The sequence below is a fragment of the Podarcis vaucheri genome, assembly GCF_965113315.1.
Source record: "Podarcis vaucheri genome assembly, chromosome: Z".
NCBI lineage: Eukaryota > Metazoa > Chordata > Lepidosauria > Squamata > Lacertidae > Podarcis > Podarcis vaucheri.
The window spans coordinates 2,192,906-2,220,572 of NC_138758.1; the positions used below are offsets into that span (position 1 = coordinate 2,192,906).

General features: G+C 44.1%; 1 protein-coding gene across 1 annotated transcript in view; it reads left to right on the forward strand.

Moving 5' to 3' along the window:
* HS6ST2 (heparan sulfate 6-O-sulfotransferase 2) overlaps positions 1-27,667 on the forward strand; it is a 153,900-nt gene that overhangs the window by 1,728 nt on the left and 124,505 nt on the right. The gene's annotated exons all lie outside the window — the stretch shown is intronic.

The following is a 27,667-nucleotide window of genomic DNA, read 5'->3' on the forward strand; positions in this document are numbered from 1 at the left end:
ACAATCCCAAGCACACCTGATTTGGGGGGAAATAGTTCCCTTGGTTCGAGTGGAACCTTCCAGGACATGCCTGCCTGGAAAGAATTCCCAATCAACATTTCTTTTTGAGGAAACTGGGTTAGGATCTGGTGTTCTAGCACTGGCTTCTTAAAAATACACTGGGATCTAGATTTCCTCTTGGTTTCATCCCATCCTTTGCAAACAGAAAACTCCTTGCCTCTAAAAAAAACCTATGGAGGGTTAATACATCTCCCCTCGCATCATTTCTCCTTTCTGGAGAGAGAATCTTTCGCTCCATAGAACATGTAATCTCTCCAACCCTTTCAATTCTCACTCCAGTGTTCTAGCACAGTAATAAAAGCATTCCAATATTTCCCAGGTATCCTTCCCCCTTCCGGACATTATGATCTGGCAGTTCCTCCAGCCCTCCCCCATTGCCCATTCAAGAGCAATTTTATAGTAATCTGTTACCATCTTTGCAGATTACAGCTGTCCAGTTTGCGCTTGGGAACCTTAAAGATCCTCTCTTTTTTTTGCTCTGTTCTTCCACCCTCTGCAATCAGCAGGAACCATGAATGCAGGTTATTCAAGTGTATCACGGGTTTTTGTTTTGTTTTGAAGTTTATTTCATTTATTTGGGTAAGCAAAGTCCTCTGCCTTTCCCCGAAATGCATCCTTTATCACCCATTGGCTAGTACTTAAGACTGAGCTAACAATGAAAACAATACCCAACTATTTAGGGTGCCTTCCAGATGTTCCTGGACTCCAAATCCCATCAGCATGGCTGGGATTGATGGGGGCTGTTGTCCAAAATATCTGCAGGGCTCCATGCTGGAGAAAACTGATTTAGCAAGTGGTGGTACTTATCTCTTGATTTGAGGCCTGTTCACACAAGAGATACTAGATCTCAGGCATGTGGCCCTCTGGATGTTATTGGAATCCCAACCCCTATGATCCCCAGCCAGCATGGATGATGGAATTTGTAGGCCAACAACGTCTGAAGGTCCACAGGTTCCCCATTGTTCAGTGAGATGATGTTACCAAGCAGGCTCAAAGCCCCAGACACCTAAGGGATTATTGGGCCTTATCTTCACAGCCTTATCTTTTCTGCTGTAAGCTCACTGCCCTTCCTCTGAGCCAATTCTGCCCTCCCACCCAGCTAGATATCTTGCTTTTGGTCCTGTGTCCAAAATAGCATTTTCAGTTCAGTATGAAGTTGCTTCTTTGTAAACAGTGCTGTCTAGCACAAGGATGGTTGAATGTGTCATAAAAATTGTGTGAGGGTGTGTGAGAGAGAGAGACAGATGAACAGCCCTTTCAGAGTCAAGGTGCTCTTGCAGCTTCTCTACGTGCTTTCTCCATCTGTGGATGCTGGTTGTGTTTGAGGAAGGTAGACTCTGCTGAGCCGTGCAAGACCTCTCAGTGGCTTTGAAAGTTCATGCTGCACTTCTTTGCTGCAGGGACTGCATTTTTCCATGCCCACCCACCTCCCTACTGCCAGTGGGAGCACCACATCTAGCGCCTAGCATGTTTGGGATCAAGTAGGGGCAGTAAGGGAAGGGAGGCCCACACCTTCCTTTGTAAAACATGAAATATGCAGAGTTAATTCTTTTCACTTACTGCCAGAGGTGTTTTTTATTTGTCGTTGAGTTTCAGCTTTATTTGCGTCCCCTAATTTCTTCTTTTTCTCAGCCCAACTACAAACATTGCACCTGGAAGGACATGAGCAGCTGCTGCTTGTTAATCCAGGAGCCATGTCCATCTCAGGAACTGAGATAATGATTTGCTTGGTATTTGCAATTCAAAAACAGAGCCCCTGTTTAGCATACAAAAGACCTATTTTAAATAGTTTAAACAACTCTGGGGCTGTCAACTAATCCAATTTCTGGAGACTGATGGGATAAACTTTCCTGAGGTTCAGGGGTCTCTCCCAGTAATTGAATTTTATGTCTCTGCGTTCTTTGTTCCAGGGTCCTTTGCATTGGCTGCCTGTTTGTGCTTTTGCATGACTGGTCTTTGTCACTGATACAAAATATCTTCTAGTTTTTTGACTGGAGACCCAGGGAGAGAGCTGTAGCAAGAGATTGTCTGGGGTATATCCTGAGTTGCTCTGAAGTGTGAAATGCCTTGGGATCACAAGCACAACGTGCACAGATCAGCTGTGAACCAAGGAAACCACTGAGTCCCAGATACTCAGAGACTTGAGCTGCATATGAATTTGGGACAAGCAAATACAGTACAGAGCTTCTTTGTGTGTGCAGCGGGGGGGGGGGGCACAAAGGAGGGAAGGGTGTGTGGGTGCGTGATACAGGGCTAAGAGGCACAGCAGAGATCCATCCTAAAATGGCTATTTGGAAGAAAGGGATGTGCAGGCTGTGTGGCTTATCTTCAGCAGAGCATTCAATAACGCTTGTGGTTCACCCAAGTCGCATGGCTTACGGGCAGCTTTGTTTGTTACAGCTGTGGAAGGAAGGCCTGTGGTTTGTGGATAAATCCAGGAGACGATCTCTGCTGCCTTTTGGGGGAATCCTACTTGATTTCAGACACATACAAATAGGACCAAGTTCTTCTGCAAAAAAAAATAAAAATGGTTTCTTTTCAGAAACCTATCTCAAAAACAGCTACTCTGTGGCTTTTTATCCAGGGGGTTCTTCTCTCTCCCTCTCTCTCTCTCTCTGTTCAAATCTTTCCTTATTTCTTTTAGGTCTCTAATCAGACCTGAAAGCCGCTATGTTGATAAAGCCACTGAGGTGCGCTTATGAGCAGAGTTCTGATTTTTGAGAATCACCTGCGAATTTAGTATATTTTAAATCTTTGCTCTAAGAAGCAAGGTGACTTCTCACTCCTGAACTGGGTTTGGGTTTAAGTTTGGCATCTTCTGGTACTTGAAATTTCTAAATATATGCAGTCATTAAAAATGAAAAGAAAAGCCTGAACTGCGATGATAAGCACTGTTGCTGATAAGGGCATTTGTTCCCATTCCAAACAGTGCCTTGGATGCTTTTAAAAAAATACTTGATTGCAGTAATTAACAATTTGATTTTTAAAAAGCATATTCAACTGTGATTATCCTGGTATAGGCAGGGTAAACATGAGGTGGTTCTGTGGCTGCCAGACACATTTCCTTAATATTCATTCTGTTGCATTCTATCTGAACCATCAGGTCTAAGCACAGATTTATGTGAAACCGGTTGTGTGTTGTCTTTCTCAAATTTCTTTCCTACCAGTTAATGCCACACTGCCATCTATGGTGAAGGCTCAAAATCATTACCCTTCTGCCTACAGTGGTGCCCCGCAAGACGAATGCCTCGCAAGACGAAAAACTCGCTAGATGAAAGGGTTTTGCGGTTTTTGAGCTGCTTCGCAAGACGAATTTCCCTATGGGCTTGCTTCGCAAGACGAAAACGTCTTGCAAGTTTGTTTCCTTTTTCTTAACACCATTAATACAGTTGTGACTTGACTTCGAGGAGCAATTCATAGAACACAGTGTGGTAGCCTTTTTTTGAGGTTTTTGGTGATTTTTGAAGCTTTTCCAAAACTTTTCCGACACCGTGCTTCACAAGACGAAAAATTCGCTAGACGAAAAAACTCGCAGAATGAATTAATTTCATCTTGCGAGGCACCACTGTATCTTCATTCCAAGATGAGACCCCAGGCTTGTTTGTCTCCCCCATCCTTTCCTTTGTCTCTCTGTGCGCCTTTTGGAATTCCATTCCTTTCTCTCCTTGCAGGGCTGCATGCATCTGAAAATCCCTTTAGAAAGAAAGAATCTTAACTGTGCTCATTCAAGACCCTGGATCCTTTTTTTATTCCATCCATGTGCTTGGTAGACTTTTATAGGCAAGGCTCCAGGCTTGTTGAACTGTTCCAACCTCCTTGCCCTTACCCCAAACCTGACTCTTTGTAAGACAGAGAGAGATCCAGTTTGGGAATCTGGGTGGCCAAGACATCTTGTGGATCAGCAAATGTGAGGTTGGGGATCTGTCTACTGTAAAATAGGGAGGGTTTTCAATGTTGAACTCTTTCAAAACCTGGTCTAATCCTAAGGCTAGTTGATTTTCTTTCCGCCTTCTGCCCTTATTTCCATGTGAAGCAGGCCAGAGATCAGATGGGGGGGGGGGTCCTGTTACTCCATAGGAGAAGACCCCAGGCTCAGCCTGTTTCATTCATTCATAATTGTATTTGTATGTCACTTTTCCACAAAAAAGAATCATGCTCAAAGCAGCTTGCAGCAAAGGAAGCAGGAAAGCATCTCAAAATCAACCATTGCAAGAAAAAATTCACAATAACATAATAAAATGACTGCATAACCCAACATTCCAGTGCTATAAATATAACAAGATTACATTAACATTACATTAAACCTCCTGGCTTGTCGATTTAACCTGGGCCCTAGAGATGCCCCTTCCGTGGTGTTGCTCACGGTCCTTCTCCTGCAGTGACCTCTCCCTGATGTGGCTCCTGTCTCCAGTTAACAGTCTCAGGTATCTGGTGAAGGGGGAAGCCCTTCCCTGCCAGTGACCCTGGAGGGCTGCTGCATGTGAGAGCAGACCAGGAGTAGGGAACTTCCAGCCCCCTTGGGACCCAGTTTGGCCCACCAGGCCATTTCCCTGCAATCATGGCCATCCAGCCATCAGCTGACATCACATGGTGGCATCAGCTGATGGGCTTGGAGGACAGGGTTTAATCCTGCATTGGCAGCACCACTCTGTTCCCAGCAGGATTTAATCTGTGCTCATCAGCCTGCCTGTGTCTGCATGTGCATGCCAGTAACGGCCAGAGGCAAAAAGTGGGTGGAGCAAAAGATGTGACCTGGAGGCAGACACAGGTACACCCACCATCTCCATCAGGACAAATAAGTGGCATCATCAGAGCTTAAGGACACATTCCAGCCAGGCATAAGCACATGTGGGGGGCGGGGTGTGAAGCAGGAGCAGTGAGCGGCATGGCCTGGGGCGAGGGCTGTGAGCCAGATACAGAGGGCTGCAAGCCATATTTGGCCCCCAGCCCCAAGGTTTCCCACTCCTGCTTTACGCCTTTAACAATAATCCAGCTCCCCCCCCCCCGCCCTGTCCCCATGGCTGCTTAGTTTAATATCTAGCCAGATAAAGAGTTCTGGAGAACTAGGGAGCTTGCAACATTTTGGTTGGCCAGGTATTGCCCTTCTGTGAATTTTGGATTTTTTTCTTTATGTGCTGACTTTTGCTTTTCTTGTAGAATCCCTCTTTCCCCCACCCAAAAACAACAACCCCTAAAACAGTTTTAATGTCTCTGTACTCATCCTTTTTAATAAAATAATTGCATAGCCCTCTTACTAGCTGCAGTGATAGCCTCCTCCCCTGGAAATAATGTCTTCTTGATGAGCAATTATTGTGATTGCAGTTTGTGTGTGCTAAAAAAGGAAAGCTGGGTGTGAACATCATTCTCTTCCCTCCTCCTCACACCTGTTAGATGAACTTGTTCTTGGTTTCTTTTGTGCTGTCAGTCTAACAGCCACCAGCTGGTGAGGGATTAGCCAAAGTTCTTTCTGCTGAGATAAGGCAGAGATAAAACACAAAAGAGCTACAGCCTTGGGCCTCCCTTTCAACAGATCTTCCAGGTACCATACCATACCTGTATTCTCATGTTAGTTGCTAGCTTTCCCTGACATTCTTTCTGAAGGATGCTTTCCTCAGCCTAGTCCTCTCCTGATCTATTGGAGTACAACTCCCATCAGCCCTAGCCAGCTCACTTGCTGCTGATGGACTCTAAAACTTCTGGAGAGCACCAGGTTGGGGAAGGCTGTTCTAAAGCTGCAATCCTAGGCACTGAGAGTAAGACCTGTTTGACACAATGGGGTAGACTCGCTTCTGCCTGCAAGGCAAGGGCTCTGCCTCTGAGTTTTTATACTAATGGGACTTCCCTTTTTATACTAGTGGGGATACCGTTAAGATTCAATGAGTGGCTAGGAGCAGAGTGAGCCAATCACCCATCTAGCCTGACATTCTCTTCTCATGGTGGCCACCCAGATGCCCCCATGGGAAACCTTCAAGCAGGGCTTGCGCATAAGAGCCCTCTTCCCTCCTGCGATTTCCAGGAACTGTATTCAGAAACATTGCCGGCCTTTTTTCAGCCAGAACTCACCAGATCTAAGTTCTGGCACCTCTCGGGTGGGTGACATTGCTCTTCTAAGAAAATGAGGGAGGTGTCCACCTCTGGCACCTCTTTTTCTAGAAAAATAGCACTGAGCATGGCCATCATGGCTAGTAGCCGTTGATAGCCTTATCCTCCACAAATCTGCCTAATTCTCTTCTAAATCCATCCAAGCTGGTGGGCACCATTGCCTCTTGTGGGAATGAGTTCCATAGTTTAACTATGCTGCATGAAATTCTGTCCTGAATCTTCCATCATTCAGATTCGTTGGGTGTCCCCAAGTTCTGGTGCCACAACAGACAAAGACAAACATGCACCATTTTATAAACTTGCTTGTTCTCCAAATGAAAACTCCAAATGCTGCCACCTTTCCTCTTGGGGGATTTGCTGCACCCCTTATTCATTTGGGTTGCCTTTTTCTGAACCTACAATGTCCTTTTTGAGGTGAGGTTGCCAGAACTGCTCACAGTATCCCAAATGCAGGTTGCACAATTGATTTGTATGGCAGCATTACACCAGCAGTGATGAATTTCTGTGAATATTTTGGTTCCCTTGTGGTTTCCAAAAGGAAGTGAAGAATTGACCCCAATTCTTTTTCACTGACACTCCTCCCCCAATCCCTGAAAACAAAGGGGTTCCTACTTTGGAACAGCTTCTACAACTAGGGTGTCAGGGTACATGGCAGAAACCCAAGCAGTGTTAGCCTGGGACTGTCCATCTCCTTTGAAACAGTCCTGTGTCTGGATGTCTTAATCCCAAATTAGCACCGGTCAGTTCATTATGGGAGACTGGATTAGGGAGAAAACGTTACTTTCCTGGGTCATTTGATTGGCTCATAGACACCACAGAGCTCCTGGCGAGGAAAGCAGAAAACAACATCCAGGAACAACAACAACAAATCCGAACACCTGGGCAAGAGAGTCTGAAGGAATTGAGAGCCTTCCCAGCCTTGGCTAATTATTATGGAAAGCATCTACCTAACTTGTCTGTAGCAATAAATCCAGGGTCCATGTTGTAAAGAAGAGAAAAACGAAGCAACAGGGACCTCTGGAGATACTCACAGTGGTGTTTGAGGCAGGAGTGCATAACAAGCTATATTGGAAGCTTTCCAGAAACCATTGACTCTTGCAAATATCCCTGTGGTTTAAATTGAGTTTTCCTTTAAAAACCAAACACGCACAACTCCATTATCCCTGGCTCTCTAGCAGTCAGGGATGGTGAACCGATGGCCCTCCAGCTGTTGCTGGATTGGCTCCAAGCGGCAGGGCCAGTAGTCAGGGCTGATGGAAGTAGCAGTGAAGCTACATCTGGAGAGCCATGAATTTTCCCACCCTGTTCTAGGTTAGGGATTCCTAATCTGGGCCATGCCTCTTTTGAATATAATGGACCACTTTGCCCCTTACGAGGAAACACCCTGGAAGGATGCTAGGAGGTATATCTGGAATATTTATTGGCTGCTTTTGTTGTTTAGTAGTGTCCGACTCTTCGTGACCCCCTGGACCAGAGCACGCCAGGCACTCCTGTCTTCCACTGCCTCCCGCAGTTTGGTCAGACTCATGTTTGTAGTTTCGAGAACACTGTCCAACCATCTCGTCCTCTGTCATCCCCTTCTCCTTGTGCCCTCCATCTTTCCCAACACCAGGGTCTTTTCTAGGGAGTCTTCTCTTCTCATGAGGGGGCCAAAGTATTGGATCTGTCCTTCCAGCGAGCTTATTGGCTGATACAAACAAGTTAATGACAGAGTTAGTGGCCAAGTTCCTCTTTTCTGCTTAAATGTCTCATAAGGGGGTACACTCACTCTTAATAGCCATTTGTATTTCATGTTCCTCCCCCCTCTGGTATCATATTGTGCTTTAAGAATAAAAATGTGATCATTAAAACATACTCTTACTTAGTTTTGTTTTAATGGACCTGTGACTCTATAATATATGATTGATTGTAGTCCTTGGGCCACTGGTGGTTCGTGGGCTTAATTCAGGTGGCCCAGGGCATGCGGCCCAGTGGTAGGAACTCGGATAAATAAGCTAGGCTCCAAATGGCTCCTTAAACCAGGGTTACAGTTGCCAAAACAGAATGCCTTGTTGCCATTTTGGGGCTGGATGGCTCGAAATTTGTATTTTTCCATAGGACCTTTTGGTTCCTGAAATTCATTCTGATTGCGCAGATAAAATATAACAAAGAGAATTCTATAGGATGTGCTGCTAGTGTGTAAAAACAGTCAAGATCAAAGGATGCCCAGGCAGGCACTTCCAGATGGTGGAGACATTTGGCGCCCAGGCATCTTTACTTGGTCACAAGTGGCTGAAATTTGCACCTAGCAAATTTCAAATACTGGGCATGCCCACATTAACTATATTGATTTTTAATTGTATTTTTGTTCCTTCTTTTATATTTTTTATTTTATTGCATTGTATTACACTTTTAATTCAGTGGAAAGCAAATTGCAATACAATAAAATACTCTAAAATAACCAGTGAAGGTGCAAATAAAAATCACACAGCCTTTAGCATAGTGCATTATGTTTGCTACAACATGCATTCTGGACTTCCTTTTTTGACAGTAGTGAAGGGGTGTGTGCATGTAATAGCTTTTAAAAGCTACTTCAGTTGTCATGGGTGTTTTCTCATCCTGGAGGTAGATGTCATTTTAATAGACCTTTCCCATCGATAACGCACATGAATCCTGTGGAGAGGTGAGTGTGACGAGGGGGGAAGAGACAGAAGACTCGAAATGACAGTAAAGCAAAGAAATGAGCAGCAGTCAGAAATCATATCTCTGCCGGGACATAACTCAAGCTTTTGCTTGGGAATATTCTGCAGTCCCCAATAGACGTCATACCAGTGCTGGGCTCCATATTGTCTGCACTGACTGGTAGCAGCTTCTCCAGGATTTCAGGCAAGGAGTCTCCCACAGCCGTACTTGGAGACTCCAGGGATGGAACCTGGGACCTTCTGCATGCAGAGCTAAGGCCATTCCAGTGAGTCTAGCTACAACCTCCTGGACACTCACCCACATGAAGCATAAAGCCCATGTATACAAATACTCTCAAAGTCCAGTCACTTTGCTTATTTTGAGTTGCTTGGTAGAAACTGAGCCAACAGTGTGACGCGGCAGCTAAAAAAGCCAATGCAATTCTGGGCTGCATCAATAGGAGTATAGCATCTAGATCAAGGGAAGTAATAGTGCCTCTGTATTCTGCTCTGGTCAGACCTCACCTGGAGTACTGTGTCCAGTTCTGGGCACCACAGTTCAAGAAGGACACTGACAAACTGGAACGTGTCCAGAGGAGGGCAACCAAAATGGTCAAAGGCCTGGAAACGATGCCTTATGAGGAACGGCTAAGGGAGCTGGGCATGTTTAGCCTGGAGAAGAGGAGGTTAAGGGGTGATATGATAGCCATGTTCAAATATATAAAAGGATGTCACATAGAGGAGGGAGAAAGGTTGTTTTCTGCTGCTATAGAGAAGTGGACACAGAGCAATGGATCCAAACTACAAGAAAGAAGATTCCACCTAAACATTAGGAAGAACTTCCTGACAGTAAGAGCTGTTCAACAGTGGAATTTGCTGCCAAGGAGTGTGGTGGAGTCTCCTGCTTTGGAGGTCTTTAAGCAGAGGCTTGACAACCATAAGTCAGGAGTGCTCTGATGGTGTTTCCTGCTTGGCAGGGGGTTGGACTCGATGGCCCTTGTGGTCTCTTCCAACTCTATGATTCTATGATTCTAAATGCGTTCACCAGTGAAGAGTCAACAGTGATAAAGTGGACAGGCCAGCACTTATGTGCAGGAATTCACAAGATGGTAAATACATATCTAAAACCACAAATAAAACCTTAAAACATCAGTGTTTAGAACTGTTGACATTGTACCACGAACACTCTAAGTTTGTCTCCTGGTAGAGAACTAAATGAATAAAAAGTCAACCAGTATTCAGGCAAGACAATACCCTTTTTTAATTGACTTTACTGCAGTAAAGGACAGCCCCATACAGTGATCGGAACTGTAATAGTCACAGGGTTTGCACAGCTGTTACTATATGCCTTCTCACAAACAGCAGAAGTCCTATTTGTTACATAATTACTGCCATGTTGTCCATTATACATCAGCAGTGACATAACATTTTCAGAACTGTCAAGTTAACCATTTAAGTTGGCCAGTACAATAAACTAACCTTTGGACAGTAAACAGAAGGAGATAAAAAGTTAATCTTTAATGCTAATTGGACAGATTCTCCACCCTCCCTATCTCTGATCTGTATGGAAGGAGCATCTCTTTGAGATTCGTGGAGGTCATTCTGCCTCTTCTGTAACTATGTTCAAGCTAATACAGATTTTTGGAAGCAGAATATTAGGGTGCAAAAGCATTCCCTTCTCCAATTGAACACATTTCCATCATAGTGTGAGCAGACCAGGAAACTATGGTTAGCTTGGGAACAATCAGTGGTTTGCTATCGTGATGTGCTTCAATGTTGCTAAGTGTGGTTTCTTGGTTTGCTTCAATTTGGAAACTGTTATAGGAAGACTTACTGACAATCTCATCTCCCTGAATGTGAAAGAAGCAACAAGGGGATCAGCAATCTTGGACCTGATCTTCACTAAAAGGGAAGGACAGTAGTAGCAGGAATCTTGGTAGGAAGTGAGCACATCCTCCAGGGGTTCATTATGCAGAGGAAAGGGAAAGCCAAGTGTAATTGGACACACACTCTGGACTTTAGGAAAGCCAATTTCAAAGAAGCGTAAGGAAATGCTGGGTGTGATCCTGCGGTCAGAAATACTTAAAGAGAAGGGAATTCATGGTGGATGGGAGTTTTTGAAAGGTGAGATACTGAAAGCAGAACTACAAACAATTACAACAAGAAAGAAAATTAGGAGTCACCTAAAGAAACTGGTGTGGTTGGCTGCATAAGGAGTGTTTAGATGGCCTGAGATTTAAAAGGGGGTTGTATAAGAAATGGGGCAAATCATGAAGGAAGCATTTAAATGAGTAGCCAACACTTGCAGGGAGAAGGTCAGGCAGGCTAAAATTCAGTATGACCTCAGACATGAATTCAGACCTCCAAGGCCTAATGAGCTGCACCCAGGGGTACTCAAGGAATTTGCGGGTGTAATCTCAGAGCCTCTGCCGATAATCTTTGAGCATTCTTGGGGTGCAGGGGAACTGGAGGTGGGAAAATGTTTTTCTCATTTTCTGAAATGAGGAAAAGAAGACACAAATACCTGAAAGGCTGTCACGTGAAAGATGGAGCAAATGACAAGACATGAGATTCCAACTGAGCATCAGGAAGAACTTTCCGATAGTGGGAACTGTTCGAAAAAGGAACAGAATGTGGTGGACTTAATTGGCTTTAGGTGCAATTCCTGCATTGCAGGGGGTTGCAGTACATGACCTTGTGCTCCCTACCAATTCTACGATTCGGCTATATGCCGGTCCTTATGCCAAGATCCGATACTCTGAATATCACCGGTGAAAGTCCCACAGGAAAGAATAGCGCATGTTTAAAATGATATGTATTTAAGATTCATGGTGTTGGTGGAACTTCAGTATGTGTGCTGGATTGGGGCCATGTTTTCTCCTTTTCCAGGTTCTGATTGCTGAGTTAATTATTTAGTGACACCTTTTTAAAGCAGCTCCGTGATGTTGGTGAAAAAGTCCTAAATGTTTTGTATCTGTATACAGCTCTGAAAGTGTTGGTTTATAGGAAGATACATAGCTGACTGCTCCAAGCTAGCACAAATTATTCATTATGTTTCATTTCATCCAATCTGTCATTTGTGCCAGTCCTTGTTTAGCAGAGGATGATTTCCACGCATAAGCAAAGCTTTCCGGTGCTCAGTAAAAGCAGTTTTTCTGTACATCAAGCAACAATCTCTGCCTTTCCGGGATATTATAAATTTTAAAATGGTACTATAAATGATTGCTTGCAATGCTGTTGAATGCATCTAAGCTTCTGGGGGAGATTCATATTTATAACTTGTGATCTGTTCTGAACTTGGCAGTATGTTATATTGAATTATCAAATGTAGGGGAGAATAATGGGTGAGTTTTAGGAAATGAAATATACATAGGTGGAGGTGTCATGAAGTTTTGCTGTGTAGGTTTTGCCTCTGTGTTGCATTAGCTGAGGTTAATTTGCTCTTTATTCATTTAAATCAGAATTGTTGGGAATCATGTTTGCCACTGATGTAAATGGGCACCAGAGGAAGGTATTAGTAGACTTGATTGCTTTTTAAATTTGACTACCAGAGGTGCTCTGGTATGCTGACGAGAATTGCTCTGTTTCTCGCAAATGGCACAGCGCCTAATGAATCACTTCAATGTACTTTCCTGAAAGAAAGCAGAGCAATTTAAATGTGCAGTGCCTTGATTTACATCAAATGGATGAGGCCTCTGTGTGCCATCCCTTGCATTAATTCTAGTTTCTCCAGCAACTATAATAATAAAGGCAGTGCTTCAGCACAGCATCCACTCAAATTAACTCATGTAGATCGCTGCAGCTTTACATGGAAATGGTGAAGTTAACATGCTGTGGAGAAGACTCCATCTGTATCTGAAACTCTCTCTTTTAAAAGAAGTAGCATGTTGGATGCGTGGGGGGTTGGGGGTGTTTGCAGGAAGTTGTGTGCAAATAGTGGATATCTGGTGTGCCACGCCCATTGAGAACCACTGGTCCAGCCAGTCTCAGTTGTGGTTTGCAACCAGTTTTGGATGGCTGTTCCCTCCTCCTACAGGACCAATTCTGCAGGTTCCCCTGGGTTACTTGCAGAGGTGGCAGAGACTGCCTTTTATCCGCTGAGGTTGGTACACCAGCAAAGACCCTATCTAGGGAGGGCAGGCCTAGCCTCTGTTACCTTTGCACTAGACTAGTGACCGCCAAGGATAACTGAAGTCCTTAGGCTACTGTAAGGCACTTTGTGAGGGGCTGCCTTTGCAGATGGTTTAGCCGCTTCCTGTTGTGCAAAATGTGAACACCCAGGTGTTAGCTGGGTGTTAGGCATGCACAGCACCAATTTTATGCCAGTTGTAATAGTTTCCAGTGCACTTCTGGAACCCGTCTAAAGTGCTGGTGTTTGCTACCTAAATCAAGGGCAAGGAACCCTGTGACCCTGCAATTGTTGGATTCCCACTCCCATCAGCCTCAGCTATTGTGGCCAGTGATCAGGGATGATGGGAATTGTGGTCTAACCACTTCTGGAGGGCAACATGCCCGCCCACCCCCACAACACTAAATAGTTTTGAGGCAGGCTATCTGAAGGAGTTCCATTGGCCATATGAACCTGCCCCCATGCTCTGAGATCAGATTTGGAGGCTGTCAAGGCAGAGCCTTTTGGGTAGTGGGACCCTCGTCCAAGTAATATGGTTTCAGGAGAGGTAAAAGGGGCATTTTAGATTCCTAAATCTTTTTATTCATTTAGAAAACGTAGATCACTCAAATGAAAAAGTTTTGCAAGCAGCGTAAACATAATATTGAAGATGCTGTTGTTTAGTCATTTAGTTGTGTCCGACTCTTCATGACCCCATGGACCAGAGTACAGTCCGTAAGAGATAGTAAACAGCTAAAGCCCACAATCCATTAAAAACTACACACAGGCATATATAAACAATCTTCATTAAAAACAAATATAAAATCAACAAAACTTTTAAAGCAGACACAGGTGACAAATATATAAATTATATAATTGCAACCCAAATCCCAATTGTTTTGAGTAGTATTTTAAAAAATAATATATGGTGCTACCAGAAGTTGCTTTAAATGGATTTTAAGTAATCTATATTGGCGTATTGCTAGCCTGTATATTGTGTTGGACTTACTTTTAAATATTTGGTTTTTTTTCTTGAAAATGTGAATTTATATGCAAGGTTATTTTCTGGAGCCTCTTGTGAGGAGTTCACCTTAAAAGGCAATCAATAAGAATTCAGCTATAAATAACTAACTTCCTTAAATAAAACAAGTTTCTATCTTGCAAAAATGAGCTTGGTGCCCGGTTCTCTGAAGGATTCCTTGGTCCCCAGATTCAGAGAATGGGCTTTCTTGAGTTTTCTTTTGAGGGTCTCCCACTCATCACCACTCGCTCCCAGCTGAGGATTGCAATAGGAAATGGCTTCCTTGAAGCTGCTCTTTACCTTGCCAGCCTATTTCTCCATCTAGTCCAACTCTGACTGGCAGCCTGTCCCCAGGGTCAGGGGCAGGGAAGGGTCTTTCCCATCAGCTGCTACTCTTGAAGTGGAGATGCTGGAGGCTGAACAGAGGAAACTGCCTTATACAGACCATTAGTCCATCTAGGTCAGTATCATCCACACTGATGGGCAGTAGCTCTCCAGAGTGTCTGACAGGAAATATTCCCAGCCTTCCTGGTGATGCCATTGGGGGTTGGACCTGGGACCTTCTGCATGCAAAGCAGATGCTCTGCTCACAGCAGTGGGTAAAATAACCTTTTAAAGGTGTACCTGAGCTCCCATCAGTGGGTGGAGCTAATGCTACTGGCTCTCCAGACGTGTTTAAAATCCAAAACATAGTTCCTCAAAGGAAATTGCTGAATTGGGCTTTGGAAATGTGTTTTTGCAAGCATTGCAGCCAGGATTCCCAGAGCACTTGTGGATGATGCGCTGTTCCCTGGGCTAAAGCAAAGGTGTAGCAGGTGGTAGAAGTTCAAAATAATAAGTGATGTTTAAGGTGGAATCAACAGTGGCTTTACAGCGCTGTGTACCAAAACACTGGTCACTTTTCCTTGCTTTGGTTTTTAAAAATGCTTTTCTTTTTAGAACTCTTGTTTACAGAAACAAAATTTGTGTTTTGTGTTGTTTCCCCCTATTTGATTCTTCTAGGTATTCTGTGCCAATTGCCCATTGCCTTCTTGTGTTGATGTTCTTCTCACATGTCACACATAGGCAGACATGGGCTGCAACATTTTGCTCAGTTGATCAGTTAGATTAATAGATTATTTTAAACCCTAGAAAGATTTTTGTGATAAGCCAGGGAGCAGGGTTCTCCACTCCTTAAAAATAGTTCAACAACAACAATACTTATGAAAGTTTCAGATGGCAAGTATGGTCTTAGGAGAGGGAACGTCTCCCATGAAGTGATGCCTGTGGCTGCTTTGAGGTGGTTGTTTTCTTTAAAGAGAGCAACCAAATAAGTTTCCAAACCAGAAGCATACAGGGAGTTTTCTGAAGCTGTTTTTCTGCATTATTTATTTGCTTAATAACAAATAGCTCCAGAAAACCCCCAGTATGCTTCTGGTTTGGAAATGGTTGCTTTTACCACATAATTGAAATAATCAACTGAAACTTGTACAAATGAGATTTCTTCAAATCAGCCTTCTCCCCACTCCCATTAATTTTGCCTTTTTGGATCCTGATTGAATCTTTCTTCCCTGTTTAGCAATCTATGGACCTCTCTTCTGCTTTTTAAAAAAATAATAACCAGTAGGCAATTATTTTATTTAGACCTTTTTGTGTTTTGTTAACACAGAACATCTTCCTTTTTTCACTGCATATGTGTTTGCATGTGAATTAAGTGAAATTTTAAAAGTGATTGCTGATTACTTTTAATGACTTGTGCTGTTAAAAATGATGTCCATCCAGATTTGCATATTTCAGTACAGATGTAACTGCAGGGTGCTCCTCCCTCATCTCCAAAGAGCATTGAAAAGTCATGAGTGAGCCAATTACAGACCCAGATATCCAAAGGGATCTGGGATGCGATTCAAATTGCATTGCTTTTCTGGCAGCTGGAAGAGGTATCCTGTAGATGTGACAGAACAGCATTTCTATAGTCGAGAGAGCTAATTTTGTGGCATTAAGCTGTCTTGTTCATTTTGGAACATGTAATGCTGTACAGAAGGAACATTATTCTTTATCCAGACTCCTTTATTTAACTCTCAACTGGAATTTAATGTAAGCCCAGCATCTATCTGAGCACCTCTCCTGATATAAACATATCTGGACATTTCGATCTTCACCTGAGATCCTCTAACAAAGGTTTGCAGGGTGGTGATAAGGGAGGGGGCTCATTTTCAGTAGTAGCTTCCCACTTGTGGAATGTTCTCCCCATTGTCTGCGGGTTCTGTCATTAGTGTCCTTTTGGTGCCAGATAAAAACTCGCCTCTTCTCCCAGATGTTTGACTGATGGTGATGGTTTTGCTGTTTATTGATGTGTTTTTGCTGCTGTTTTATTGGGTCTGTTTTTGTTAATAAAAAATAAAATGTTATGCTAAGTGTTTTTAATGTTTTGTAAGTTGCTTCCTGGGGGACGCGGGTGGCGCTGTGGGTAAAACCTCAGCACCTAGGACTTGCCGATCGCATGGTCAGCGGTTCGAATCCCCGGGGCGGGGTGAGCTCCCATCGTTCGGTCCCAGCTCCTGCCCACCTAGCAGTTCGAAAGCACCCCTAAGTGCAAGTAGATAAATAGGTACCGCTTTCTAGAGGGAAGGTAAACAGCGTTTCCGTGTGCGGCGCTGGTGCTGGCTCACCAGAGCAGCTTCGTCACGCTGGCCACGTGACCCGGAAGTGTCTGCGGACAGCGCTGGCCCCCGGCCTATAGATGTGAGATGGGCGCACAAACCCCAGAGTCTGTCAAGACTGGCCCATACGGGCAGGGGTACCTTTACCTTTAAGTTGCTTCCTAGTGTGCAAGCAACAGATAAATTGAAGAAATAGTAATGTACACAACCCTGGATGTGCTTACTAGGAAGTGTGCTGTGTTGAACAGATTGGGCTGGATGAACCAGTGGAATGTAAGGAAGTTCACGTGCTCCTGATGTATGTTGAGTGGTGGCCTAGTTCTAAAATAATTTCCGGAGCTTTGTGGGCTGTGTGTTTGATCTCGATGGGCTCAGTAGGGTTCTCCACACCTGGTTATTTAGGTGGGAAAGGTGTGACTTGAATCCTTGGCATGTTTTGACAGGAACAGCCATCCTCCCCCCCCCCCCCGCTGGCTTGGAAGTCTAGTCAGCATCTCAGGAGTTTGTGCCTGCCCAAGTTCCTGTGACCGAAAACACAGCTGCAAGAGGTATTTTTGTCAGGTGGATGCATCATCCCAAAAAGTAGAACAAGCAATATGCAAGCTACAACTTTTAAAAAAAATGTTAGACCACTCTGAACCTAAATTCTGTAGTTCTGAACTGGTGTCAGGTTTGGCCTGGATAGACAGACCGAAGCTGAAATTGATATAGGATGAAAAGGTGCTGCTGGTTAGGGCAGGTATCGTCAACCTTTTCAGACCCAGGACCCACTTTAACCCAAACATGCATTTGGGGACCCATTTCTCCTGTTGCATGGATCAGGCTGTGACCTACTAGTGGGTCTCAACCTGCCAGTTAAAGGCAACTGGTGTGTGGCCTGTTTTGAATGGGGTCAGACTCCCAGTTGAAAATCAGAATGTGCTTAATCGTTGTCCTGCCTTTATTTCTTTTACTGGGCAAGCCAACCCTGGACATGGCAATTCATGCCCTGGGCTCTTCCAAGTTATATTACTGCAATGCGCTGCACATAGGGCTGCCTTTGAAGACTGTTGGGTAATTTCTGTTGCTCCAGAATGCAGTTTGCAGTGTTCTTTTCAGAGGAGCATGCAAATCAGGCACAACACACACACACACACACACACACACACACACACACCTTAACTAATGCTATGGCACCTACATTGGTTACTACTTGGTTTGGGGGCTCAATTCAGATTGTTGGTTTGTACCTAGGGCAGGGATATGGAGCCTGTAGCCCCATATGTCACTGGAGTGCAGCTTCCAGTTTCTGAGGCTGATGGGAGAGGGAGGCTGATAACATCTGGAGGGCCACAGGCTTCCACATGGCCTTTCCTAGGTGGCCACCATAGCTTGTGTTTCTGCTTGGATGTGGCAGATGTTCCCACAGATAGTCAGGAGGAGAAGCTTGGGTACGCTGCTGAGAGCGGGAGGGGTCCTTCCTAGCAAAGGGCATTGTAATGAAAGATGTCACCTACATAATGTCATTCTAAGCTTCGTGGAATATTTGACCTCCACCGGTTGACCAGTTCACCAGCCCTCACTCTTCTGCTGCTGACTACAACAACGAACTATAAGAACATAAGACAAGGCTCCTAGATCAGGCCAATGGCCCATCTCACCCAGTATCTTGTTCTTACCATGGACAACCATGCACCGCTTCCAGGAAGCCCACAAGGAACCCCTGAGCTCAACCATCAACTCCCCAGTTCTGATTTTATTTATTGTTTTACAGCATTTGCACTCTGCCCTTCAGCTGAAAAGTCTCCTGGAGCAGCTTTCATCAAATCAAAACAAGGCACTTCCTACCTGCAGGCTTACATTCAAATAAATAAATAAATATACAACACACAAGGGAAAAGAGTCAAGGAGGCAAGAGGAAACTCAGGCACCAATTTCTACACATTTGCTCCTGTACTGACCAGCTGGCACAGTTCAGGGGCAGATGTGCCTGATGGAGCTGGCCCCCCAGAAAAGTGGATGCAATGAACCTTCTGCTTCCTGTCTCTCCCACTGAGGCAGCCTGATGGAAAGGCTGCCTCTCAAGGGACAGTTGAGGGGAGAGGAGGTCTGATTCCCAACAGCTGAGCATTCACTGGTTCAGACAGTGGAGGTGGAACACAGCCGTTGGGTCTAGTTGCCATTTATAGTCTTGTCTTCCATGTGTTTGTCTAATGATCCTTGTATGGCTATCATGACACTTTGTGTGCATGTAGGAAGCATGGAATCGTAGTTATTTCTTTTTAATCTCCAGAGAAAGGTTCTTCCTGTTCACACATATTTTTCTTCACTTCTCTCCGCTCAGAGGTGGTTGTTCTCTTGTAGGATTTGTTGGTGAAAGCTTGAATCAGGGCTTGTCAGCGGTGCCTTCCAGATGTTGTTGACCTACAACTCCTGTCACCATCCCTGGCTATTTGCCATGTTGGCTGGAGCTACTGGGAGATGGAATCTGACAACACCTGGAGGGCATCACACTTGCTACCTGTGGCCTAAAACTATCTGCTCGAAAGCAGCTGTCAGAAGGTGTATGGGAGACAGACAGAGGCAGAGAGAAGCTGATGAGTAATTGTCGGTGAGATCTCTAAAGGCAGGAATGAACGTTTTACACAAATTAGTAAATTGCACCATTCTATAACTACTGAGGCTCCTTTCCTCTCCTTCAAAATAGTTAAAGTGGAGCTGAATTAATGCCCCCAACTGCTTGTCTTGATGCATTTACAGTGGTACCTCGGGTTAAGTACTTAATTCGTTCCGGAGGTCCGTTCTTAACCTGAAATTGTTCTTAACCTGAGGTACCACTTTAGCTACTGGGGCCTCCTGTTGCCACCACGCCGCCGGAGCACAATTTCTGTTCTCATCCTGAAGCAAAGTTCTTAACCCGAGGTACTATTTCTGGGTTTGTGGAGTCTGTAACCTGAAGCGTATGTAACCTGAGGAATCACTGTAAAGGTGTCTATATCAAGGGGAAGATGAATCTCAATGGGATTCATGCCACTGGTCTATTACAGTGGTACCTCAGGTTAAGAATTAAATTCGTTACGGAGGTCCGTTCTTAACCTGAAACTGTTCTTAACCTGAGGTACCACTTTAGCTAATGGGGCCTCCCACTGCTACCGCACCACTGCTGCGTGATTTCTGTTCTCATCCTGAAGAAAAGTTCTTAACCTGAGGTACTATTTCTGGGTTAGCAGAGTCTGTAACCTGAAGCGTCTGTAACCCAAGGTACCACTGTAGATGGCTTGAAATGTGATGCTCATGCAACGGAACTTGAAGAATTCATTCAGCGTTTTGCTGGGGAAAGAACTCAGAAAACAAAGCTGTGCTCCAGCACCTCAAAAATGGAGACACAGGCCCCTAGGAATTTGAAATATTTTTCCAGCCCCAAATGGTGCAGGTTTCGTGTAGGACATACGCCAGCGCTTCTTAAAAGATTTAAGCCTGAGTGCTAGCTCTGGGAGAAGCAGCTTTCTTTGGGAGCTGTGATCTGTCCTGATGATGGATGACTGCAAAGCTACCATATGCTCATTTCTCTTGGCAAGTGTCCAGGAGGAATACAACAGGATCTGGAGCAGCGGTTCTTATGCCTTCAGGATTGGCAGGAAGGGCAGGCAGCTGGCAAGCCAAGGGCACAGGCTGGCGTGGAAGTTCTGAAAAGACTTTGGGATGCATCTGGCACCTGAAACCCTGTGCATGGTGTATGTGAATGCATGCATCAACTGTGCGCTTTTGCCAGAGTGACACCTTCCATAAAAGCGAAATCCTTTCCTATCTAGAGGTTAAATTCTAATCTCCCCATTTTTGCTGTGGTATTATTTTGTGTTTGATGCATTAGCTGGGAGGCGTGGGTGTGGCTGGCCCCCTGCCCCCATTATGTATTACTGTTCTTCCATCAATGTCTTCAATCTGTAATAGGCTGTAATTATCAACAGAACAAGGCGTCTGTCTAAGCTGAGCATAGTCAAGGAACAATGAGTCAGCTGGGACAATCTGTACTACAATGTCTGGAGCAGGGGTTGCCATCTAAAAACTTAAGAATTACTGGTAAATATGAGCAGGCACCAAGTTTCTATCCCTCGCCATTATTTATCCCTCCCCAGTTCATTTTAAGTCAGGTCTTCTTATGAAGCTGGGAACTGCCCTCTGCATTGTCTCCATATCTCTTTGCTTTCTCCCCCTCAACCCCCAAAATAAATATTTTTATTAATTTCATCTATAGTAACATACAAGGAACATAAAGTGAAACATAAATAATATTATAAACATAACTTAAAACATAAATGAAACTTTATTCATCTAAAGGCCTGGAAACGATGCCTTATGAGGAACGGCTAAGGGAGCTGGGCATGTTTAGCCTGGAGAAGAGGAGGTTAAGGGGTGATATGATAGCCATGTTCAAATATATAAAAGGATGTCACATAGAGGAGGAAGAAAGGTTGTTTTCTGCTGCTCCAGAGAAGCGGACACGGAGCAATGGATCCAAACTACAAGAAAGAAGATTCCACCTAAACATTCGGAAGAACTTCCTGACAGTAAGAGCTGTTTGACAGTGGAATTTGCTGCCAAGGAGTGTGGTGGAGTCTCCTACTTTGGAGGTCTTTAAGCAGAGGCTTGACAACCATATGTCAGGAGTGCTCTGATGGTGTTTCCTGCTTGGCAGGGGGTTGGACTCGATGGCCCTTGTGGTCTCTTCCAACTCTATGATTCTATGATTCTTTTCCAGGGTCTGCTAGGCACAGTAAAAACCACACAAAAATTACCCAGTATTTAGGCTCCCTAGCCATTTTCATTTAACTTGTCAACTTTTCAACAAAAGCCGTATCGCAAACTCCTTTACACCAGTACAGTGGTACCTCGGGTTACATACGCTTCAGGTTATAGACTCTGTTAATCCATAAATATTGCTTCAGGTTAAGAACATTGCTTCAGGATGAGAACAGAAATTGTGCTCTGGCGGCGTGGCAACAGCAGGAGGCCCCATTAGCTAAAGTGGTGCTTCAGGTTAAGAACAGCTTCAGGTTAAGTATGGACCTCTGGAACGAATTAAGTACTTAACCCAAGGTACCACTGTATTGCTTCTAAGCATGCTCTGTTCTTATGAAAGAATTAAAGTTTAGAGTAATGTCTTTATATTAGGACTGACGGTGGGGAAAAGTGAATTAATAACAAGTACTCTAAATCTAAAGATAATTAGGCGAAATAAGAAAAAACGCATGAAACAAGGTAACAATTTGCTGTCATTTTTATTGTAAAGAATGCAGGGGGCGGAGGATGTGGGGAAGTCCAGTGGATTATGAAAAATTGTATGGAAAATATAAATATGTTCTTTTCTTTTATCTCTTTTCTTTCTTCTTTCTGTAAAACCGCTTTTGTTGAGATATTGTCTATGTTATTGACCCTGGAAAAAAGCAATAAAAAATATTAAAAAAAAAAATAAGCATGCTCTGTTCTTTCAACCTTGTCTTGTGTGTCATGTTCTCTAAACATGTGAGAGAGCTGTGCAGGTTGTCTTACGGAGCCCATGGGATGTCTCTTCCAGCACAATGTTCTTTCCTACCCACCGTGTGAGAGGAGATACAGCTGCTCTGGAGATGTGTGCATCGGCAGCTTTTGTTAATAGCAAATAGATTGTTTTTTTGTTTTTTAAAAAAGTATAGCTCTTTATGCATGAATGATGCAGAAAACACAAATGGTTTTTGTAAAGTCTGCTGCCAAAAGAACAGAAGCAAATAGACGAGTCTTTGGCATCACAGCTCAACTGCCTCTTGAGCATCTGAGCAAAGGAGATGTCTTCAGACCTTGTCAATTTAATAAACTGTCTCCTGCGCCCTTGGAAGCTCTGAGCACTCTCTGAAATGAAATCTATCATAGTCAAGGGAGTGTGAGTGTTCTGGAGCATTTACCTGTGTGGCGAACCTTAAATCTCAGGATGGCAAGTTGCTAGAAGCCTGATAGGGATCTACAAGGCATGTGCAATAAGAGCATAACTGTGCTGTGTGAAGAAGTCTGTTCTTTCATCTGTTCTGAATACTCCAGCCGTCAGCTTCATTGGATACCCCCAAGTTCTAGTGCAGAGAGAGAGAGAGGGAGGAAAAGATTTCTCTATCTGCTTTCTGCATGCCATGTCACCTCTTACCTTTCCTGTAAACCAAGAAGTCCCGAACATTCCAGCCTTTCTTCATAGGGGAGTTGCTCCATCTAAATAAATGGTCATTCATGCATCTTCCAAGACCCTTTTCCCAAAGACATTTCTTTTCTGCCCTCGTTCCTGGCTGTTTCCAGCCTTAGTCCACTCCCACAATTAGATTTCTTCCCATAACTTTCTCTAAGTTGGAGGCTCTTCAGTCTCTGGACTTAACCGTGATTCGTTTTTGGTTGAATTCCTGGGAATACTGGGATTAAAGGTGATAAACTGGTTGACCTGGTTGCTGGGACAGCAACTCAGCTTGTCACTGGGGAATCGAGGGTCCTATTGTCCTGAATAGCACATCATGTGGATGTGCTAATCATGAGGACAGGATCACACTTCAAAACAACCTTGACAGATTAGAGAACTGGGCCAAAACAAACAAGATGAATTTTAACAGGGAGAAATGTAAAGTATTGCACTTGGGCAAAAAAAATGAGAGGCACAAATACAAGATGGGTGACACCTGGCTTGAGAGCAGTACATGTGAAAAGGATCTTGGAGTCTTGGTTGACCACAAACTTGACATGAGCCAACAGTGTGACGCGGCAGCTAAAAAAGCCAATGCAATTCTGGGCTGCATCAATAGGAGTATAGCATCTAGATCAAGGGAAGTAATAGTGCCACTGTATTCTGCTCTGGTCAGACCTCACCTGGAGTACTGTGTCCAGTTCTGGGCACCACAGTTCAAGAAGGACACTGACAAACTGGAACGTGTCCAGAGGAGGGCAACCAAAATGGTCAAAGGCCTGGAAACGATGCCTTATGAGGAACGGCTAAGGGAGCTGGGCATGTTTAGCCTGGAGAAGAGGAGGTTAAGGGGTGATATGATAGCCATGTTCAAATATATAAAAGGATGTCACATGGAGGAGGGAGAAAGGTTGTTTTCTGCTGCTCCAGAGAAGCGGACACGGAGCAATGGATCCAAACTACAAGAAAGAAGATTCCACCTAAACATTCGGAAGAACTTCCTGACAGTAAGAGCTGTTTTACAGTGGAATTTGCTGCCAAGGAGTGTGGTGGAGTCTCCTTCTTTGGAGGTCTTTAAGCAGAGGCTTGACAACCATATGTCAGGAGTGCTCTGATGGTGTTTCCTGCTTGGCAGGGGGTTGGACTCGATGGCCCTTGTGGTCTCTTCCAACTCTATGATTCTATGAAAAGGGTTCTTGTGGGGATTAAATGGGGAGGGGGAGAACTTGAGCTCTTTAGAGGAAAAGGTGGGATAGAAATGCAATAAATAAGTTTTGACTTCGGACCTCCGCTCAAGTCGGCTATAAGTGGTTTGCCTGATGGGTCCTCAGTTCTGACTGCTAGGCTCCCACTTGGCTTTTACCTCCTGACTCATGTCTCTGGCTCCTGGTTCATGTTGAGCAGCTGCCCATCAGCTGCCCAGCCCTGAGATTCTGTGGACCTTCCCAAAAATCTCTTAAGCCCACACTATGCTACTGAATTTCAAGCTCCTTACACCTGCTACTGCTGTTCCACCTTCACCTGAGTGTTTCATGAGACATGCCGTTGGCTCATGATCACCTTTATAAAGGTCTTCAAAACAGCTGCTTTTCCAGAGACCTTGTTAAATAAATTACCTGGGCTAGGTAGGTAGGGCCCTCGCCACCTGCTCTTATCTGACAGGGGGGAAATGGGTCAGCTGCCTCTGGCTCACGCAGGTAACATTGACTCCGATTGTATTTCTAACACCCTCGAAAGGCCAGGCACAGCATCCGATGGAACGTGCCATTTTTCCAGGAAAGGTTACAGCTTTCAGGGCTTTTCAGTCTAGAAAAAGCTAAATAACTGGGGGTGGAGGGAGTACAGCTAAGCGATGGGAGTTGTCATAAAAGATGGCCATCAAATTGGAAGGCTTTAAAGTGAGGGGGGCATTATCTGCTCATTTATATTTACCTCTGCATCATAAAAAAATCAAAACAGCTTACAATAGTGCCTATATATAACAATTTTTTTTAAAAAAAGTTTTTTAAATTACAGAAATACGAGGATCTTGAACCTGGCTAAGTGCAGATGTTTTAACAATAGCATCACAGATAAAAAATATTTTTTAAAAAACAAAAAACAATAGCATCACAGGTTGTCAGCTAGGTTCCCCTGTCCGCAGTCCGGCCACCAGATTACACAAATTCATAGAGGCCATCTGTGTCTGCTAGCCATGACAGCTGTGCTCTTCCCCATTGGCTGCAGGCAGCAAGTGCTTCTGGTTGCTGGAAGCCACAGGAGGGCAAAGTGTTGCTGCTGTGCTCAGGTGCTGCTTGTGGGTTTCCCAACTGGTTGACCACCGTGAGAAGAGGATGCTGGGCTGAATGAGCCACCTGATGCAGCAGGTTCTCGTCATGTTATTATGTCCGGCTTTTGGGAGGGAATCCTTGCTATGCTCCAACGACAGTTTCATTTCCTTCATATTTTCCCTTTTAGGGTTTTTGTGGCACATTTGTCTTGCTTCCCTGAGCTGCCTCTGTGGGTCGGGGGGACGTTCTCTGTGTGAAAGGTGCGGTTCCTGACATGGGGGGAAACAGCTGGCAGCAAGTGGAGGAGCACTTGCTGGGCAGATGTTTCTTTTCCTGTGGATTTTAATTCTCCTCCCCTTTTTTTCTGAAGTAACATCAAACTTGGCATTTTTATTTAATTATGTGGGGTTTCCCCCCGCAGCTGTATGTAGAATGCAAGCAGGCCAGAAAGGGGAAAAGAATGAATCACCAGTCAGCTGTCACCTGGAGTGGGATTGAGGCAAGAGGGTGCGATGTGTCTCCAGTACATGATTTACTAATCTGTTCTTCATTGTTGGGGCCTGCCAAAACAATAATTTTATGCCACTAATTTTAGTGAGTGATCGACTCAGTTTGCATGTAACTCTAAGCCAAACCATGGCTTTGCACACCTGTGAGAGTATGTAAGCATCCAGAGAGCAGACTGAGGCCTCTCTGCTCCTCTGCAGATTTTACTCCTGCTGGGCTAAACCGTAGTTTGGCTTGACTTGAGAGAGAGAGAGAGAGAGAGAGAGAGAGAGAGCGTGTGAGAGAGCGGGCGTTTAAGGTCAGCAATAATGAAAGAGCATACCGTGTTTTTCTCATTAACATCAACAGGCTAAAATTACTGTTTTGATGATACCATAAATAATTAAGTGGTTGTTTTGAGTGTGTCAGAAAATGTTAATGAGCTGAACCTGATGGCATAATGGAATGCATGGCTTTTGCAGCAACCTCATCGTGCAGACCAGTAAGCAGTTGCTTGTGAATTCAGAAACCTGTAGGGTTAAGAAGATGGTTTGTCCTTTAACTGAGTTGCTTTTTGGAGATACAAACTTCAATTGCTACCTGATCCTGCTGGAAAGAAAGAAAGAAAGAGTTGAAGATTTGCTCAGAGCATTTCTTTTATTTATTTATTGCATTTAGACTCCTCCTTTTTCTCCAAGGAGCCGGCGGGGGGGGGGGGGAGTAGACATGCTCATTGCTGCATGTAATAGAATTAACACCCCTAGTGGACCCATTGGCAACAAAATGGATTGCACAGATTTTCTGGCATCAGTGAGACTCGTCTTGACAGCAAAAAGAACTTGAGCATTTTGGGAACTCCTCTCCCTTGGTTCCACCGACTCTGGGGACCTTTCTTGTGACCAGTGCGATGCTCCTACCCGTAGATATCAGTAGCTGCCTTTTCTTTTCTCCTTTAACCATCTGCTGAAAAGTTTTTCATGTCGCCAAGCTTATGTGGGCAATTAAAAAAACATATTTCTATAACAGTGAGTTTATCTCTGGTTTAATTTTTTTGATTTGCATGGTTATTATTATATGTATGGATATTTGTTTCAAACTTCTTTGATTTTTTTATTGGCTAGCAGTGTACCTATACGTTTAAACAAATAAATAATAAATTTTGTAAGCTAGTTAAGTTATGGCTGGATATTTGTGCTCTCTATGACTTTTGCAAGAAACAGTCTACCTTACCCTTAGGCATAAATGCAATCGTCCTGGCTTTTTCATGACAATTTGCTGCTGTAAAATGTCTAATTATCATCGCTGAGTGTACATTTTGCTCCTCACTGCCATTTAACTCCCACCACAACATCTTTTTCATCTATGGGTCCACCAGCTAAGATTTCAATTCATGCATTTAATGAAGAGAACTTGGAGCCTACGGAAACTTATTAAACCCATTAGACTTTCATGTGCCACAAGAGTCTTTCTTGTTTTAATTAGAAACTTTCAATTTGCGGGTTCAGCCTGTTTTATTGCTTCCTGTTCAGTGTCTTTTGATCACCCCTTATTTCTATTATAGGCATAGGAAGCTGCCATATAAGGCAGGCCATTGGTCTGTCTAGCTCAGTAATGTCTGCACTGGCTGGCAGAGGTTGTCCAGGGTTCCAGGCAGGAGGTATTTCCCAATGTTGCCAGGAGATGCCATTGGGGATTGACCCCAGGACCTTCAGCATGATAGCTCAGTTGATAGAGCGTGAGACCCTTAATTTCAGGGTCATGGGCTGGAGTCCCACGTTGAGCAAAAGATTCCTACATTGCAGGGGGTTGGACTAGATGACCCTTGGGATCCCTCCCAACTCCACAGTTCTTGGTGAGTCACAGTCCTTCCTATCCACATTTATGTGGGGTGTTTATAATTGGTGCTTATTTCTTAGCAGACGTGTATAGGACTGCTCTGTTAGGCAGAGTTCAGCTTATTTCCATTATACCCCACCCCAAGTTTTTTCCTTATCTTTCATAGCAAAACAGTTCTATTCTGGAAAGGAACTTTTCTCTTCTTCTTTTTTATAAAATTTTTATTGGGTTTTCACAATTTATATAAACAAACATAATACACAATACAGACATATAAACACAAAGACAAACATGTATACTTTCAAATCCTTTT